The following is a 21,457-nucleotide window of genomic DNA, read 5'->3' on the forward strand; positions in this document are numbered from 1 at the left end:
ATTTGGGTAATTCCTTTATCCTAAATTGTATGTCTCTAAATAGGGAGAAGGGTATGATTTTTTCACCATGTTCATAGCATTTTCTTGATCATGTAACACCTCTTTAAAAGCCGGAATTGTAGGAAATTCATTGGTAGGGTGTTCCATGGTCTCACAAATTCTACAAACCTCATCAATTTTAGGCACAGTATTGACCCATTGACTTTCCTTAATTCCATGGCTTCAAGCTTCCTAGTTATACTAGCCACCCTAGCACTAAGGTCATCATCTCCTCTAAGTTGGTACTTACTACCCCAGAGGGGTTGGTGGATGCTTTAGACCTATCTGAGATACCAGTGGTATCCCAAGATTGGGTATTCTCAGCTAAAAGATCAAAATAATCAAAAGCCTCATCAAGATCTTTATTCAAAAAATCTTCATTGCACATCATCTCTACAAATTGGTGCATCTTTAGAGTTAAACTTTTATAGAAAAAACTAATTATATGCCATGTTTCACAGCCATGATGTGGACAAGCATTAAGCAAATCTTTAAATCTTTACCAACATTGATAAATATCTCATTATCTTTTTGTGAAAAATTCATTATTTGTCTTTTAAGTGCATTAGTCCTATGAATTGGAAAAAATTTCTATAAAAACTCAGTTTGCATCTCTTGCCAATACCAATTGACCTAGGTCTCAAAGAATTAAGTGAAGCTTTTGCCTTGTCTTTAAGAGAAAAAGGGAACAACTTCAATTTAATGGTCCCTTCATTACATGATTGGTCATGGAATGTTGAACATACCTCCTCAAATTCCTTAAGGTGTTGGGAAGGATTTTTAGAATCTAAGCCATGAAATTTAGGAAGTAATGAAATCATACTAGGATTAAAAATTAAATTATTTGCATTAGCTGGAAAAATGATGCATGATGGTGCACTACTCCTAGTAGGTTGCAAATAATGCATGAGAGTTCTAATGGGTTGGTGAGCAAGGAAGTTTTCATTATTTAAATTATTCTCATCACCATGGTTACTCTCTAAGTCCGCCATGATATCAAGTATGTGAGAATGTGTGAAAGAATCAGATAAATTGCCAAACAAATTATTAGACTCAATTCTAACCAAACGATTATCACTATCACGATACCAAACACGCATGCAATAGTAAAGCAAGAAAGAAAAAGAAAAGAAAACAAATACCTTTAACAATAAAAAGAAGTAAAAAATAAAAGAAAAACTCTAAAGGAAAACTAAACTACTTAAAAAGAAAAGAGTTTGAGAGATATTACCAAATATGTGAAGAAATTTAATGCCGAAAGCCTCTCCAAACGAAGTGGAACACTTCTCTAATTGCCTAATCCCCGGTAGCGGCGCCAAAAATTTGCTACGACTTAAATAATGCTCCTAAGTGCAGGATTGTCATAAAATAATAACTCGGTAAGTCCGAGGTTGAATCCATAGGGAAAAAGGAATTGATTCACAAACCATAAGAGAATAAAACTAAAATAATAAAGTTTAATGAAGATATTTTTGATGGTTTAGTAAAGTTAATTTAAATTGAGAGAGAATAACAATATATTAAGGTGCTAAGGTTTAGGGATCCACACACAACACATCTATTGATAGTTTAACAATATTTATTTTATAATTCAATTAAAATTCATATGAAGGATGATTTTAGTCAGATGATTTAACAATAAAAACTCAAGAATTAATTGTCTAAGGTAGTTTCATGAAATTAATTGATTTTAGGTAAAACAAAACTATTGAATTCGTTCACAGGGAATACTAGGCATTTAACATGCCCAGAGTCTAAGATAAATCAAAGAATTATACAGAATTAAACACTTTTGTAGATGAGTAAATCAATCAAAAACATAATAGCGTAAGCATTAAAATCATAAAATAATTGTTAAGAATATACCAATAAATGGTTGGGTTTCACCCCTTGCCTTGGCAAAGCTTCTAGCAAGCCATAACACAAATAAAAATCTAAAAATTGTAAATAAACTTTGAGAAAACCTAAATTACATTCAATGGCAGCTCTCCCCCGAGTTTTTCTCTAAAGAGCCTTGAAGTTAAATTTCCAGCCCTACTTGAATCATCTCGATTGGAGATCTGAACTGAAAGTTATGCTCCAAATACTAACTGTTGCGCAGGTTGGAATCCTAATCCGAATTGGACTTGAATTTGGTGCAAATTTCCTTTGATTCCTTGCTCCAATTGGACTCGAATTTAATTGGGTTGGCTTTCTTTGCCTTCATCATGGCCTTGTAAAAGTAAAATCCATTAGCTTTCTTCTTTGCACAAATCCACTTATTTAATTTCATTATCCTACTAAAGACAAATTCACGCATTAAAATTCAATGAAGTACAAAATTGATTATTTAGCAATATTCCAAAACCAACTATAAAATGCATAAATTAACTCAAAAAAAAAGTATGATAATGCTTTTTTATAATAATATAAATATGCAAAGTTAAGCTATTATCAATAGGGCACATAGTTGTATCTATAATGGTAAGTCTCGACATATTCATCATAGACACAATATCGTACAGCAGTTGCTCTCAAATGGAATTATCTTCATTGACTACATAAAGTCGAAAGATAATATAGTGGATCCATTAACAAAAGGTTTGAGTGGAGATCAATTAAATTGCTCATCAAGGGGAATGAGTTTAAAGCTTGTAATTTTAAGACTTTAGGATGGCAACTCAACCCAGTTGACAAGAGATCCCAAGATATAGGTTCAAAAGGACAATTGAATCTTGGACGACTAGTAGTGTCACTGTGGAGATAACATTTCCTACCCACTCCTACGATCAAATAGTGATTCATGCAAAATGAAGGATAAGCTATGCTTTTAATGATTCTTATATGAGTGTGAGGTGGGCCGCTTCTATGAGATTTTTAGGGTTGAATTCTCTAGAGCACTCATGAAACCTAAGTTTGTTCAAGGCCAATATGAACACAATCATGAGAACTAACTATGTTTGAAAAGGAACTGTGTGAATTATATTGCCTTGGTATGCACAAAAAGTTCAATAGTTCAAGACATCACATTCACTGGTTAGCTCGTATATCTGGTAGCTAGTCTTTCATATAAAAAAATTCGAAGGCAAAAGTTATTTATCTCGATACAATGACTTTTCATTCTACTTTCTATGTGTATGCATTATCATTTGCATTGTGTTTTGTCAATTTCCGTTCGTGTGGGGGATTGTTAGAAAAATGGTTTATTAAGTCATGGGCATTTACCCAAAACCATTAAGTTGTGAATGGGAAATTGATTCTGTAAGTGCCGATTGATGTGGGTTCGGCCTTGTCCATCAAATATTTAATCATTTTTTTATTTTTATTGTTTGTATGCGTGTGTAGTACTTAACTTGAAAACAATATGTCTATTTGCTATTGCACCTTTTATGAACTAGTGCGAGTGTGCAGCAATATGTCTATTCACTATTGCACCTATTCTAAAATGGTGTCAGTGTGTCTATAAACAAGCATCTCTTATTTCATTTTAGTTAGCTTTTTTCATTCATTCTATGAGGGATTGTACCCCTAGCTCAATTTGATTTGATTAGTTTGGGCCAAACCTATGTGAATGGGTGAGTTCACTTTGGTGTCTTTTAGAATGGTGGTTTGATTGATTACATTTTCCCTATAGATTAAAAGTTTTATAATGGAATCGTCACTTATTTAATTATTGAAAAAAAAATAAGAAAAGTATAATTGAAAATTTCATCATTTTATTGATTTGACTTTGTTTCCTATTTACAATCTAGAGATTGAAAATTGTATGGATAAGTATTTGATCAACCCTTAATCTAAACTTGGAGGCTATGTCACAAGATGGGAAGGTGTTAGGCACTCACCTTACTTGGTGAAACCCTTCTAGATTACAATGGCCAACGTTCATGTCACATCATCTAATCAACCAACATATTATTAATTAATTGCTTGTTTATTAATTTAATTTAAATTGGCATGCTACTTGCTTGAATTAAGAAGTATGTGCATGTGATAAACCCTAATTCCATTTATTCATTATCACATTTGGATTGAAAAATAAATTTTAGTGAATGTGTATGAATGGTGATATCCTAGATTCAAGGATTTGAGAGAATTATGAAATTAACATGTTTGTCATATTTTGGATATGAATTTAAGATCAAAGCTAGTGATATACATGAACATGTAATAAATAATCAAGAACATGTGAAGAACACATATGAACAACATTCAAGAATATCAATAACATTCAAGCATATTCAAGAAATTTAAATAATCAACTAGCATGTTTTAATCTTAAACTAACATTGTAGGAAAATGAAAAACAAGGAAAGGGATTATTCCTGCATGTAAGATCCACATGGTGGATTAGGAGGCTTTTGGTGGAGTAGAGAAGAAGAACTAGAAGAGGGAGAGTGAGAGTGAGGCTCACTTAATATCTTAAGTCTTAGGAAGACCAAGATATGACAAAACTAACTCTACTTCACTAGAACTCAAGAGGGGAGAGTAGAGAGGATGTTTTTGTGTGTCTTGGAATGGAGAAGAAGTGAGGTTTATATAGTAGTAGTGGAGAAAATATGAATAGAATTGCATTTAAATAGGGTTGACAAAGGATGAGAGAAAATCATGAAGCTAGACTCAATTTTAGAGGTTTTGGGAAGCTTGGTTCATTAATTTCAAAAATTGGTGGGAGTGGTGAGCAAGAAAAATGACTAAAACTTCAGTTTTTCCTGTAGTTGTTATAACAACTCTGAGAGTCAAATTTGAAAAATCATATCTTACTCATTTCTAATCAAAATTGTCTTGTTCTTGTACTCAAATTGAAGCCTTAGATGTCTAGTTTCTAGAAAAGTTAACATAACTAACAAATTCAAAATGGTTTGAGAGATATCAACAAAATAGTGAACAAATGTCATTTGTTGGAAAATAGTTTCAGCACAATTAGCATAAATATGTCCCAAATTTAGCTTCCAATTAACATTAATAGGCCCCAATTACTTCCATTTTAGAATTCATCAGCCTCAAATCATGACCTAATTATCTTGATTAAAAATATGATTATACCAATTACTCATGAATAATTAATATTTGACAATTTAATTAATCAAGTGCGCAACCTTATCATAAGCTGTAGTCTTAGCCAATTGAATTATGACACGTCACTAATTTCAAATGGATTATAATTATAACCAATCAAAATTAATTGTTCATAATCACATGTAATTAGACTTAATTTGTGAGGGTGCAACTTGGCTATTTAAACTTGATTTGATGACAACTTTCAATCATGTGGTTCGATTAAGGCTTATGACCAGTCACTTTAATCGTTACAACATCAAGATCATATTGATGAAATGAAATTAATGATCCAATGGCTAGAATTAAGATACTTATTTCCAAGTGAAATTACTCTTTTTGCCCTCCATGTGAGGTTAGGTGCAAGTTACAAAATGTGGTCAACACATTCATAAGAGTCTTTAGAGAGAGGGAGAGACACTATTTTGTTTGTTGTGCACAGAGATTATAGTGCTTCTTCTGCGTGTTGTTGATCGTTGGGAGGTAGACGTCCAAAAGACTCAAAGCATCTCTAAATTAATAGTGTACGGATGAAATTTGTCTTAAGGACATAGTGTTAAACACTAGCATTGATCAGTTTTGTATCTGCCATTTTGCATTCATTTGGTCTATAAGTTTTACTCTATTTTTTCTTGTACATTTAGACATAGATTTTGCATTCATTTGGTCTATAAGTTTTACTCTATTTTTTCTTGTACATTTAGACATAGATTTGTGCATATTTTGATTATTGATGTTGTTCACAAAATCACAAAGGTAAATTATTTGTGCACATATTCCAACACTTTTTGTATTGCATAACAAATTGAAACCCATGGACTCTGGTACTATAGATTTGGTTTGAAATTACCCCAAATTTTATTGCTTTGTGCTTTGATAGATTTTTTTCCCCAATATGCTTGATGATGGGTATGATGTCTAGTTGAGATTGGGTATGTCGACCATGTATCGGTGGGTAAATATAGCAAAACTAGTCAAAATTTTATAACTCAACCCGACTCAAAAATACATGACACAAACCCAAATTTTTTGATCCAAAGCAAAAATGGGTTGACCAACCCGACCCTTTTTTTCGAGTCAACCCGACTCAACCTGTGACCTCACAATTTTAAAACAAAAAAAAAAAAAAAAAATGGTAAAGAAAGTTCAATAAAACTAAGACATTATTGATTTGACTGTTTGTTTTGAGCTTTACAGTACACAAGTCAAATTCAATTGGCAATATATAATGGACATTATTATTATTATTATTTATTTAAACATCAATATTTTAACATATTTTAACATAAAAACTTAGTGACAACTTTTATATTTATATGTCTTTAAATTAAATAAATCAATTTTTGACATGTGTCATTCAAGATGATAATTATCTTAATCAAATAGAGATAAATATCCTAATTAAATTGGAATTATAATAGTTAATAACTTTCCCTATTAAAATAAATAAAAATAGAGATAATTATCTACAAGTAACAAGTTCTAGTGGGACACTTTAACTTTGAGTTAATTAGAATCTACTACTTATTTTCAATGAGATCAATTAAAGTGGGACTCGTCCTTTGAAGCCACTATAAATAGAGGGCATACCTCCTCTCATTCTACACAATTTTTTCAAGACATCAAAACTTTGGAGAAATTCTGCCTCAAGAACACATGAAAACATTCAAAGAAATTCCTTTGAATCCTTCTCTCAATATTTGAAGTTTTATTGGAATCAATCTCAAAAGCCTTCATAAACTTCAAAAAGCCCTAAATTATTGAAACTCATCGGATCAAGCCTCTAAAGCCCCGAATAACTTCAACCTAAAGCCCTTCAAATTTGAAGAATCTTCGAAGAACTTGAAGAACGTTCGAAGACTTGAAGAACAACAAACCTCTAACAAGCTCAAAACCAGATATTTGTTGTGAAGATCGTTTGATCCATCTTCCAATCAAAGTTAAAAAGAATTCATGTTCGAGTCAAGATTACAAAGAAGATAGAATCAGATGATTATTCTTTTGTAAAAGAATCAACAACAGGGAATTGTATTCATTATTCAATTAATACAAATTATATTTGCAAAGCACTTTCAATTGTTTGATTTTCAAACTTGAGAAATTTTGTTTTTACAAATGCCATTCAAAATTATATATTTAACATCATTTAGATACAATGGCTTTAAGGAAACAATTGAGACATTTACATAATTGCATGCAAATAAATTGAAGAATGAATGATTGTGGCATTTTGTAATGAGTAAAGATTCTTAAATCAAATAACAAAGTACATGCCAAGATAATTTGGTTACTGTAAAGTTAAGAAAATATATTTAAAACTATAGTCATGTATGAGAAACATTCATAAACGTGAAAATAATGAATCCAAATTATATCAATGTGAAATGGTTTTTCAAAATAAATTATAATATTTCCTAAAGTGTATGTTACTTAACAATAACATGATATTCATAAAAGAGACCATGTATAAATAAGTAAATAATCAAACTTTAATATATATTCTCAAACCAAAATAGAGTGTCAACCGCAATTGATATAAGATTAGAAAATTATTTTTTAAGATTGTAAATTTCTTATATGTTTTTATTCTTTGTCAAATTAGTTATCCAATAAGGCATTTGTAATTTTGTTTTATGTTTTAGGATGTTGATACTGTGTAGAAATGAAACTTGTGTGTTTGTTTTAACTATCTTTTGTGCTATTTTGCTTTGGTTAATAATGTTAGAATTTGTATAATTTTAAAATTATTGAACAAGTTCTAATTTGTTTAGGTGAGTTCATTCTTGATATGAGTGGTGAATTCAAAATAATGCAATTTATGTCCAAAATAAACGATTCTTCAAAATAAATTATAATATTTCTAGAGTGTGTGTTACTTAACAATGACATAATATTTATAAAAAATACCATGTATAAATAAGTGAACAATCAAACTTTAATGTATATTCTCAAATTGAAATAGAATACCAACCACAATTGATATAAGATTATTAATGATGCAAAGAAAATCAGTAGGCTGAATACTCTGAACTTCAATGGGCTATTGGTTGCTTGGAAGGTCTGAAAAGAAAAAGATACAAAATTAAAGGTAACTGGGGTGAACCGGCCAAGAACCCTCCTATGCTTAAGTTAGTTTTTCTCTCTAGAACTCAAGAATTCCAACTTTAGGAGTAGTGAAAACTTACCTTCATTTGGTGTGGATGAGTCCTTATATAGTGAGATTTGGAGTGGTTACTTGTTTAGCAACTTTCTCAACATGTGTGGAAGTTGGAAGGTTCAGACTTAACATTCACAACTACTATAGTAGTTAGAATGTTCAATCTTATCTTCTATAACTGCTATTAGAAATTAAGTACTTAGTGAGAAGTTATAGCGATGAACAAGGATGTGCTCATACTTCAAAATAGTAGAACATGGTCTGAATTACAAGCTTTTGTACATAAATCCATTTTTGAAAATAGTGTTAAGGGGTCTTCCAGGTGTTTTCTTGATGGATGACCTTCATGCCCTCAAACGACCTCCTGGCGATGGACGACCTTTTTATGGTGGGCTAATCTTTCTGGCTCTAGATGACTATATGGACAAATTGGAGATGGTCCAATTTTTGGTTCGCCATCAGTTGCCCCATTGTCCAAGGGTTGTCCAGGACACAGTAGTATAACTATTGGTTTTTGACACGCGTCAACATTTTTATGGTCAATTGTTGTACCATATGTCGTCCTTACGCTAGGTGAATTTTATTGTTCCAGATTGTGCCACGTGTCATAACCTTATTGGTTGGCTGATCGCGTTGATTTATTTTTCGAGGAGAATGCCACGTGTCAACTTCTGGTTGGTCCGTGTTGCTTCGTTAACCCACCTCTAGGAATATGTACGTTCTCTCTCTCTTGCCCTTTTGCTGTTCTGATAATTTCCTTTCTACCATTTCGTCCAAGAGCCTTATCTAGTCCTCGTCTTCTAGTCTCATCAGGTACTTTCTTTCCTTCATCCTTAGGTTTTCGTCTTTGTTCATTCTTCTAACTATGTTTGCATCTAGTAGTAGCCTAGAGAGAGAGATAGACGAGTATTAAGACGTGTCCTCTGTGAGTGGTGGTGGTAGTTATGAGAGCAGTGTGGGTAGTACAAGTTGTAGTAGTGATAGTAGTTCTTTAGACGAGCATTATTTGTCTAGGATCCCTGGTTTTCCTTTAAAGGAATTTCAAGAAATGCAATGTAGGACGACTTCTAGGGCAGAGGCTAGCACATCCAGAAGATCACCTAGTCCTCCTCAGGATGAAGAGGAGGAGGAAGAAGAAAATATAATTTATAGTTGTGCTCCTGAGGTAGCATCTACTCTGAACGCGCCTAAGTTAAAAGCCCTTGTAGGTAGATATCAAATTCCTGGTGAGTTTAGGCATCATCTACCTAAAGAGGGAGAATGGTGTTGTTCTCTTTCTTCTGGTTTTGGTGTATATACCTCTTACCTTCTAACAGGCCTTAGGTCTCCCTTAAACTCCTTTTGTAGAGACCTCTTCCATAGGTTGGGTATTGGACCAAACTAGCTCAACCCTAATGGATGGAGGATGTTAGTTGTCATGTAAGTGCTATGGCATGAGGCATTGGAAGGGAATTGTCCAATCATAATGAACGAGTTCCTTTACTGCTATAAGCCATCAGAGATATAGTAATCTGCTGGTTTTTACCAATTCTCATCTAGGGGCCCTCAATTTAGTTTAATAAAGGGCCATAGTTCTTCTGATAGGCTTTGGAAGAAAGAATTTTTTTTTTTTTTTCTAGAAATTGGACTGGGGACCCAGTTGATATAGATAGTGCCCCTTTCCCTCATTTTACCAGCCTCCTAGGTCGTCTTCGTCCTAAGGGTATGTCTTTCTTCCTTTCTTTTATTTATTTTATCTAACTTTTTTACTCATCTATCCTTCTTTTGTATTGGTGCAGCTGCTACTCGTCCACGCTTGGACAAATTTTATTTGGATCGTATTGACTAAGCACGTGCCTTCCCTAAGAGGTCTTTCCATAACTTAATGACTCTTAGTTATCTGGCTGCTTGGGGGCTTGGTCCTGAGCCTACTATGGAGAACCTTGCACATGAGGAGACTACTCGTCGAAGTAAGTATCGTCCATCCTCTTTTTTTTTTTCACTAACTTCGTCCTCTTAAACATAGGGTTGGCCACTATGAAAGAAAATAAAGGGAAAGGCGTTGCGAGTGGAACTAAGGGTGAAGAGGACATGCAGGTCTTGGACAATGTCACTCCCCTGGTCGTCCAGAAGCCTAGCATCCATACTGGAAAGAGAAAGGGTATATCCAGCTCTGTGGACCTTGGTGACCTTCCTACTTGTTGAGGTTCCAAGAAACAGAAGTCTGGCAAGACTCCTTGTTAGGACATATTTGAATCATGTTAGAAACATATGTCAATGTAGAATTGGCCAATCCTTTGACGAAATGCACTTTACTTATAATTTAGTAGATCTATGATATATTTAATACTTCAAGGAACAAGATTTCAAGTTCAAGTGTTAAAGCCATGAAAATTTGTCTAAGAATCAAGTGAAGAAATGCTGCATTTTAAAGCTCGATAGCTATCTTGACAGATAGAATCTATCGAGGTTTAAAAGGCTGTGTAAGCTCAATGCTCGACAGCTTCTTGATAGATAAGCTATTTATCGAAATTTACGAAAACCTTGCACATGAGGAGACTACTCGTCGAAGTAAGTATCGTCCATCCTCTTTTTTTTTTTCACTAACTTCGTCCTCTTAAACATAGGGTTGGCCACTATGAAAGAAAATAAAGGGAAAGGCGTTGCGAGTGGAATTAAGGGTGAAGAGGACGTGCAGGTCTTGGACAATGTCACTCCCCTGGTCGTCCAGAAGCCTAGCATCCATACTGGAAAGAGAAAGGGTATATCCAGCTCTGTGGACCTTGGTGACCTTCCTACTTGTTGAGGTTCCAAGAAACAGAAGTCTGGCAAGACTCCTTGTTAGGACATATGTGAATCATGTTAGAAACATATGTCAATGTAGAATTGGCCAATCCTTTGACAAAACGCACTTTACTTATAATTTAGTAGATCTATGATATATTTAATACTTCAAGGAACAAGATTTCAAGTTCAAGTGTTAAAGCCATGCAAATTTGTCCAAGAATCAAGTGAAGAAATGCTGCATTTTAAAGCTCGAAAGCTATCTTGATAGATAGAATCTATCGAGGTTTAAAAGGCTGTGTAAGCTCGATGCTCGACAGCTTCTTGATAGATAAGCTATTTATCGAGATTTACGAAAACCTTGCACATGAGGAGACTACTCGTCGAAGTAAGTATCGTCCATCCTCTTTTTTTTTTTTTCACTAACTTCGTCCTCTTAAACATAGGGTTGGCCACTATGAAAGAAAATAAAGGGAAAGGCGTTGCGAGTGGAACTAAGGGTGAAGAGGACGTGCAGGTCTCGGACAATGTCACTCCCCTGGTCGTCCAGAAGCCTAGCATCCATACTAGAAAGAGAAAGGGTATATCCAGCTCTGTGGACCTTGGTGACCTTCCTACTTGTTGAGGTTCCAAGAAACAGAAGTCTGGCAAGACTCCTTGTTAGGACATATGTGAATCATGTTAGAAACATATTTCAATGTAAAATTGGTCAATCCTTTGACAAAACACACTTTACTTATAATTTAGTAGATCTATGATATATTTAATACTTCAAGGAACAAGATTTCAAGTTCAAATGTTAAAGCCATGCAAATTTGTTCAAGAATCAAGTGAAGAAATGCTGCATTTTGAAGCTCGACAGCTATCTTGACAGATAGAATCTATCGAGGTTTAAAAGGCTGTGTAAGCTCGATGCTCAACAGCTTCTTGATAGATAAGCTATTTATCGAGATTTACGAAAATCAGATTTTCAGTTATGATTTCACTCCAATCCATGCATACATGTTTAGGCTTTCTTTTCTCACAACCCTGAACATATATAAAGATTATTTTAAAGGTCATCATAGCTGATGAAACTGAATGCAAAAGTTTTTCACAAGCATATTTTGATTGGAAAAATATGCCCTAGTTCATCTTTCTTTTCAAGAAGCTGTTGCGTTTGTACGCCGTAGGGTTTTGTAACCAAGGAGCTTCGTGATCTTCATTGTGTTGATGAACTGAAGAACTTTGTAGCCAACATCCTTCTCAAGTTGGTGGTAGTACGTACTTGGATCCGTGATTGGTTAGTCACGTACTGGGAGCCATGCATTGAAAGGATAGATTGCCACTACAGAATAAGTCCAATTGGGTATTAGGGTAAGGGTTCAACTGTAGGTTAGTATAAGATATTGGGATTCCTTTACTTGTAACCATTTGTTTTAATAATAGTGGATTCTCGGGAATGATGACTGTAAATTCACCTAGTGGGGTTTTGCTTCAATGGTTTACCCTATTCGTAAACAAATCACCTGTATCAAATTTATTTTCTGCTGCATTTAGTTATTTGGTGATTTGTTTATACTACCATGTGTAATGCATGTTAATTGACTTAATTAATTCACTTAGCTAATTAATTGGTTAATTCATCACAAGAGGTCGATACATTCTTGGCCTATCACTCCTCCTTCTAAGTTTCCAAAGCTCTCTTTTGCGACGATACACCTAAACGCCTTGGTAGTGAACTTGGTACCCCAGACAACTCCATTCGTCCAAACTACTGCACTCATCTAACATGAGGACCTCCCTTTTATAGCTAAAGCTCCTCACAGGGCCCACCCTTCAGAGAAAACCAAGCATCCTCCCAACTTGGTATTGGATGAGGGTTATGCTTGGAGGAAGTTTGAAGAAATCATCACTGACAATGAGGTAAACTCATGTTATAACAAGCCAATGAAGGACTTTGAACGTTCTGCCATCCATGACCTCTTCAAGGTATGTGGTTTTCATTATTTTCCTTTTATTTTCTAAAACATTCAAGAAAAATTTCTAACTCTCCTTTGTTCATTCACAGGCCATGTCCAAGTTTTACACTATGTCTACCCAAGCTAAGGAGCTTTGCATTGAGGCTAAGGATGCTAAGGAGAAGAATAAGAAGCTAAGTAGTGAGGTTCTTTTGAAAAAGGGGGATGTGATTAGATTGACTAAGGATCTCAATCGTTTACAAGGAATTGAGACGAGGCTAAAAGATGAGGTAGAGGAGCTCAAGGCGGACTCCATTGAAAAAGAGACCCACATCACTCACCTATAAGGGAAAGTTTTAGAACTCGCCTCGTCCTTGGAAAAGGCTCGAGAAGAAGCCATTACTGTCTTCAAGAGGTCAGACGATTTCAAGAACCGTCTAGACAGTCATTATGCTGCTGGCTATGAGGACTTTCGTGCTAATGCCAAGGAAACTTATCCTGACATGGACTTAGACTCCTTCAAAATTCCTCTTGCCATAGAGAGTTCCCTGCTTTCGATGAGTTTCGAGGACGTCAACGTGATGGACAATGCTACAACTGAAATAGCCCAAGATGCTATTGTTGCTAGCAAGGACGATTCAAAGTTTAGGGTTGATGCCCTCAGTGGTTTATCCTAGTAATTTTATTTTCCTTTAGACAAATTTATTATTTTAGTTTATTGGAGATGCCTGTTGTTTTGGGCTTCACTTTTTTTTTTTTTTTAAATATAAATTCATTCAAGTATAATTGCTTCGTCCAAGTGTATGGACGAACAACATATACAATTGCCTTCATTGGCTTCGAATAACTCAAGGGTTTTTGGACGGTAGTCATCTACCCTTCTTTAGCTTTTATGAATGAATGTCTACTTTAATTTTCATTTCTTACTTGGTATTGAACATGTTATATGCTTTATGAATGAATTTTGTTCACATCATCCATATTATTTCTATGGTTTTGTGTGGTCTGTCCACTTATGAGGACATTTTATCTCGTCTTGATTATATGAACAAATTTTTATCTACATCGTCCTTGTTAAAATAAAATTTTCATGCTCTACACTTTTACCATTCTTTACATTTCACAAGTATAACTTGTCTATGAATGGTATTTCTTTTACTAGCTTTATTCGTCCATAAATTTTTACTTTTAGCTTACATCATTACTCGTCCATAGATTGGACGATTTTTTACTCATCTTTTGTCGAGATGTTTCCAGAATTTACTCGTCCAAAGATTGGATTGTTTGGCTAGTTAAATTCATCCGTGGACTTTGAAATATTTTTATGTGCATGTTTTTCCTCGTCCATTAGTTAGACGGATATTCCTTAGGTTTTATCTTGTCCAATGCTTAGACGAATATATATTGGTTTATTTTCCTTTGCTTTATCCTTATTTTAAGGAAAGTTTATAGACGTTACATCCCTGCTTCCAAAGATTTTACTCGTCTTGGGCTTTTAGACTTCTTGTGGACTAGTTTGAATGAAATCATGAAAATTGGAAATTCATACCACATTATATACATTGGAAATCCAAACTATATGTACATAACATAAACATCGTCCACAAGCATGGCACATGCTTAAAACCTAGTGCCTTAGGGAATTAGTAATACTTAGACTAAGTACATGACTTCGTCCATCACAAATTCATCCATAGATAGAGCAAAAGTTAGAAACTAATGCACTTTTAGGGAATTAAAATATTTAAAAACATGCAGTAGTAGTAATAAACATAAACAAATTGGAGGAAAACATTGCATAACTTCAACTTCGTCCATGATGCTCGTCCATGGTGATGCTCATCCAGGCTGACCCTTCATTGATAATATCTTCTTAGATGCTCAACATTCCAAAGGTGCTCTAACTTCTGTCCATCTAGGGCTTCCAAGTAGTATGATCCCTACCTTTTGGCAGTTGATAACCCTATAAGGTCCTTCCCAATTAGGCCCTAGCTTTCCGTAAGCTGGGTTTCTGGTTGCCAAGGAGACCTTTTTAAGAATGAGGTCCCCAATGTTGAAGCGTCTGAGTTTCACCATTGAATCATATTGCCAAGCCATAAAACTTTTGTATCTTGCTATAATCTGCTCTGCATCCATTCTTACCTCGTCAATAAGATCGAGGTTAAGACAAAGTTGTTCTTTATTCTCCTCGTCTTGATACTTCATCATCCTGTGGTTAGCCATGTGCACTTCTGTAGATATAATTGCTTCACTTCCATAGGCTTGTTTGAAAGGAGTTTCCCCTGTGTGGGCTTGTAGGGGCCCTCACAGTCGTCCTATAAACCCATAGAACACCGGTAGCTTATCTAGCCATGCCGAGTCTTAATGATTTTCAACAAAGATTGGTTTGCTACCTTTACTTATCCAGTTGCTTGTGGGTGGGAGGTTGAGGAATAATGATTCTTTATTCCAAGTTGTTTGCAAAAATCTCTGAAACGTGTGTTATTAAATTGTCATCCATTATCAGACATTAGAATCCTGGGTACCCCAAATCTGCATATAATGCTCTTCCAAACAAGTTTTTGACATTCTGTTGTGTAATTTTTGTTAAGGGTTTAGCTTCCGCTTACTTGGTGAAGTAATCAATTCCTACCACCAAAATCTTCATCTGCTTGATTCTAATTGGAAAGGGGTCTAAAATATTCAATCCCCATTGTGCAAAGAGCCATGGGGCCATTATTAGGGTGAGGTACTCCAACAATTGCCTAGGGATGTTACTGAATTGCTAACATTGATTGCACACCATCACATAAGCCTTAGCATTTGCTTGAATAGTTGGCTAGTAATAACCTGCACAGACAACCTTGTGGACAAGTGCTCTAACTCCTGAATGGTTGCCATATGCTCCCTTATGGACTTCTCTCAATACGTAGTTTGCTTCTTCTGGAACTAAACATCTTAGATAAGGCTGAGAGAAGCCTCTTTTGTATAGCACCTCACCTATAAAGACGTACTTAGCTGATCTCATCCTTAGCTTTTTCTGGCCTTGTCTCTTTCTTCTGGAAGTCTTCCATCTTTTTGGTAGGTGACTATTAGGGTCATCCAATTTTTTTCACCTTCTATTTGTTGTACTTCTTGAAGATCTATGCTTCACATGCATTGGATTTCATTAGACTCATCCACCGATCCATCTGCTGATGCTTCCTTCGCTAAGGTGTTTGCTTCCACGTTTTCTTCCCTTAGGACTTGAATGAAACTAGCTTCTTTAAATTTCTTAATAAGGCATCTCACCTTATTAAGATATTTCTTCATTCGTTCTTCTTTAGCTTCACACGTTCCATTCAGTTGACCTATAACCAATTGAGAGTCTCCCTGGACGACTATTGATTCAGCCTTTAAAGACTTGGCCAATTCTAGCCCTTTAAGAAGGGCTTCATACTCAACTTCATTGTTGGTTATTTGATACTGTAGATGAACCTTATACTTCATCTTTTCTCCTTCTGGAGACTGCAACATAACTCCTATTCCTCCTGCATATAATGTAGATGACCCATCCATATGGATGACTTATGTTTTACCGTCTTCCACCCCGTTTAAACTACCATGACTTGGAGTGAATTCTGTAATGAAATCTACTAGAGCTTGTGCTTTTATTGCATTTCTTAGTTGGTACCCAATGTTAAACTCACTAAGCTCAACGACCCATTGGATCAGTCGTCTTGCAGCTTCTAACTTGTTCATTGCCTTCTTGAACGGATGATCTGTCATAACATTGATGATCTGAGCTTCGAAGTAATGCCTCATCTTCCTGGAAGCCATTATTAATGCAAAAGCTAACTTTTCCATCATCCGATATTGTCTTTCTGCTTCCCTTAGTGCTCGGCTTGTATAATACACAAGTTTCTGCACCTTCCCTTCTTCCTTGATCAATGCTAAACTTACTGCATGTAGGGACACTACTAAGTATAAATATAACTCTTCACCTTGTACGGATGGACTTAGCAGGAGAGCCATGGTAAGATAAACTTTAAGATCCCGAAAGGCCTTCTGGTACTTATCCATCCATTTGAACACCTTTCTAAGAACTTTGAAAAAGGTAAACATTTATTTGTAGCTTTGAAACAATCTTGTTTAGAACTGCAACTCGTCCAGTGAGAGACTGGACTTCCTTGACATTCTTTGGTGATTCTATGTTCAGTATGGCTTAGATCTTATCTAGATTCACTTCAATTTCTCTTTGTGTAACCATGAATCCTAGAAACTTCCCTGACGAAACCCCGAAGGCACTTACTTGGATTCAGCTTCATATTATATTGTCTAAGTGTGTCAAAAGTCTCCTTTAGGTCGTCCAGATGTTTCTTCTTATCCAAACTCTTCACCAGCATATCATCCACATAAACTTCTACATTTCGTCCTATTTGTGGATGGAACATGTGATTAACTAACCTCTGATAAGTTGCTCCCACATTCTTCAAACCAAAGGGCATCACCTTGTAAAAAATAAACCTTGATTGGTAATAAAGAATGTCTTCTCTTGATCTGCCTTGTCCATCTTTATCTAGTTATAACTTGAGAAGGCGTCCATGAAGTTTAGCAATTGATGACTTGCTATTGAGTCCACCAATTGGTCAATGCGTGGCAACGGATAACTATCCTTAGGGAAAACCTTGTTCAAATCAGTGAAATCTACACATATCCTCCACTTACCGTTAGCCTTCTTGACCATCACCACATTAGCCAACCAATCCGGGTAATAAACTTCCCGAATGAATTCTATTGTAGTTAACTTCTAAGCCTCTTCCTTGATAGCATTATCTCGCTCAGGAGCAAATACCCTCTTTTTCTGACGAATGGGCTTGGAAACTAGATACACATTTAATCAATGAGTAATAACACTTGGATCAATTCCTAGCATATCTTTGTGACTCCATGCAAAAAGCGTCAATACTCTTCCTTAAGAACTGGACGAGGTCTTGTTTCGTTTTCTCCTCCATACTTGTTTCAATTCTAGTAAGCTTTTCGAGATTACCCTCTTCTAGAGGGATATCTTCCAGTACTTCGGTGAGTTTTGTAATAACCCTTCTCTCCTCTATGATTATTGTTTGCACATGCTCATCCATAACTAACATGGCTAGGTAACATTTTCTAGCAGCTAACTGATCTTCTTGCACTTGCCCTATCCTAATGACTAATAGGTGGTAGGTAGATGTTACTACCTTTCAATGACAGCATCATAGGAAGACGAACAGTCCACCATGAGGAAATTCACTTCCTTGGTTATTTGTTGTGAATATGCTCCCACCACTACTAGTAATGTAATAGTGCCTACAGGTAGCACTTTTATTCCTCCAAATCCTACCAAAGGTGAACATACTGGATGAAGTTGATCTCGTCCAAGCCTCATTTGTTGGAAGGCGAGGTAATATAAGATGTCTACCGAACTTCCATTATCCACCAACACCCTTCTAGTTGTATAGTCTGCAATAAGCAAAGTGATGACAATTGCATCGTCAAGTGGGTGATGGACCCTTCCAGTGCCCTCCTCTGTGAATGTAATGGCTTGCTCGTCTGCCCCTCTCGTCCTTAGTGGTCATCCAGAGAGTTGGACATTCTGCACCACTTTCAGGTATGTTTTCCTTGACTTGGAAGACTGCCTAGTTGAGGTTTCTCCTATAATAACTCTTATTTCTCCAAGTGGGGGTCTTAATGGCTCTTTTATCTTTCCTTTCAACTTCTCATCTTTATGATCTCATCCAACAAAATGTCTCAACTTTCCCTGTCTGATAAGATTCTCTACTTGCTGCTTTAAGTCATAGCACTCGTCCATGTCATGTTCATGATCTCTCTAGAAGCGGCAATACTTGTTCTTATTGCACTTACTAGGATCTCCCTTCATCTTTTCTGGCGACTTCAAGGATGGGTTATCCTTGATCTACATAAGCACTTGATCAAGTGGAACATTCAAGGATATGTAATGATGACCCCTTCCTGAAGACGAATTTGCCTTCCTATTATCTCTATCCTTTTGCATTCATAAAGTTTTGGACTGAATGGACGAGTTCAGCCATGGTTTGCGGCTTTTGATCATAAAGCTTGTGGATGAATAAATTGGAACTAACTCCATTGTGGAAGGATGCCAATAGTAACTTGTCATCCATCTCGTCTACCGTAAAAGCTTCCCTGTTGAAACGAGTGATGAAGGAATGCAAGCTCTCATTTTCTCCTTGCTCTATGGTCAGCAGGCTAGACGAAGAGCATTTATGCCTTTGTCCTCCGATAAAGATGTTAACAAACAACTTACTCAACTCCTCAAAAGAACCAACGGTGTCCGAAGGTATTTTGCTAAACCACACTCGTGCTAGCCCCTTAAGGGTAATGGAGAAGGCTCTACACATTATCTCATTTGGAACTCCTTGAAGGTGCATTGTCATCTTGAAGGTTGCAATGTGGTCACACGGGTTGCGCGTTCCATCATACTATCCAAGGAAGGCATCTTGAACTTGGAAGGTAGGGGATGACTATTGATGGAATCTACGAAAGGAGAATCAGTTCGATGAATTAAATCATCGACATGATTCGTCCTTTTCATATTTACCCTCATCTCTTCCATGGCTCTCCTCATTTGATCCATTTCCCTCTCCAAATGTGGCACCCTATATGAAGTGGTACCCCTTGACTGGTTCTCATGCTCAACATTTTCTCATTCTCAAACTTCTTGACTCTGAGCTTGCCCTTCTGTACATCGTTCATGGCGTTGCCTCCTTTGGTTAATCTCTCGGGTTAGTTCTTGATTCTAATGGGCTAGCTTTGCCATGGTGACTGCCATAGACTATATTTGTTGGACGGAAGGTGGTTCCATGATAGGTGCTAATTGTGAGCAAGGTTGGGATGGCTAGAAGCGTTCCCACTCTCTTGGTGGCCTAGACTAGTGGCCATCGACCTTATTCGGACCATACAACGTTTTTTCTGAGAAAGATCACAAATTTAATGAAACTTTCCCACAGACGGCGCCAATCAATGATTCCTAGAAAATTAGTAGGCTGAATACTTCGAACTTCAATAGGCTAGTGGTTGCTTGGAAGGCCTGAAAAGAAAAAGACACAAAATCAAAGGTGACCGGGGTGAAACAGCTAAGAACCCTCCGATGCTTAAGTTAGTTTTTCTTTCTAGAACTCAAGAATTCCAACTTTAGGAGGAGTGAAAACTTACCTTCATTTGGTGTGGATAAGTCTTTATATAGTGAGTTTTGGAGTGATTACTTGTTTAGTAACTTCCTCAACGTGTGTGGAAGTTGGAAGGTTCAAACTTAACTTCCACAACTACTATAAAAGTTAGAATGTTCAATCTTATCTTCTACAATTGCCATTAGAAGTTAAGCACTTAGTGGTAAGTTATAGCGATGAACAAGGATTTGCTCATACTTCAAAATAGTAGAATGTGGTCCGAATTACAAGCTTTTGTACATAAATCCATTTTTGAAAATTTTCTGAGTGTTGAGGGGTCTTCCAGGTGTTTTCTTGATGGACGACCTTCATGCACTCAGACGACCTCCGAACGATGGACGACCTTTCTATGTTAGGCTAATCTTTTGGCTCTAGACAACTTTATGGGCAAATTGGAGATAGTTCGATTTTTGGTTTACCATCAATTATAAGATTAGTTTTTAAGACTGTAAATTTCTTATATGTTTTTATTATTTGTCAAATTATTTATCCAATAAGGCATTTGTAATTTTGTTTTATATTTTAGGATGTTGATATTGTGTAGAAATGAAATTTGTGTGTTTGTTTCAACTGTCTTTTGTGCTATTTTGTTTTGGTTAATAATGTTAGAATTTGTATAATTTTAAAATTATTGAACAAGTATTAATTTGTTTAGGTGAGTTCATTCTTGATATGAGTGGTGAATTCAAAGTAATGCATTTTACATCAAGTAATTTGCTAAATTACTTTCTAAATGGCAGATAAATTTCTTTTCATAAAAAAAAAAAAAAAAAAAAGTGCAAAAATATGGGTTGACCTAACGTGTAACCCGATTGATCGACCCATTCCAAACCTGCTTAAAATAAGCCATTTTAACTTGTAACTTGATGATTGACTCAACCTGAACCCGACTAGTTGCCTTATTAGTGGGTGGTCAGTGGCTAGTGGGTTTGTTTGTGTCTATGGGTGTATGGGTTTCGTGGGTTGTTGGCATGTGATGTGGGTGTGCTCAAAACCAGTGTTAGATTAAATTATTATTGCTTATTTTTCATTAGTTTTGAATTAGAATATCTATTGTAGTAGCTAAGATGTGATTTGTTGGTCAAGTTATCATTTTTTTAAACCCATTTTCTCTATTACTAGTTTGAATCATAAAGGGGAAAAATTCTATAGGTAACTCTAATATTTGTACATTGTTTTTTCTATAATGTCTCTTTTGATTATTGCTTGCTTTTGTAATTTAATTTGTTGAAATGTATTAAAGATGTGGTATTTTCCGGTCATAAGCAATGTGGCCTCCTTTTATCTATTTGTAAGAGCATTAGCACCTGGTTTCTATAATA

The 21,457-nt window shown here is 35.6% G+C and overlaps 1 non-coding gene across 1 annotated transcript; it reads left to right on the forward strand.

The window, feature by feature from the left end:
* The first annotated feature begins 497 nt into the window (after positions 1-497).
* On the forward strand, positions 498-603 carry LOC112039714 (small nucleolar RNA R71). Its single transcript, XR_002886027.1, has one exon. It is a non-coding gene; the product is annotated as a small nucleolar RNA R71 (small nucleolar RNA).
* Positions 604-21,457: the final 20,854 nt, after the last annotated feature.

The sequence above is a fragment of the Quercus suber genome, unplaced genomic scaffold, assembly GCF_002906115.3.
Source record: "Quercus suber isolate HL8 unplaced genomic scaffold, Cork oak 2.0 scaffold_155, whole genome shotgun sequence".
Classification (NCBI taxonomy): Eukaryota; Viridiplantae; Streptophyta; class Magnoliopsida; order Fagales; family Fagaceae; genus Quercus; species Quercus suber.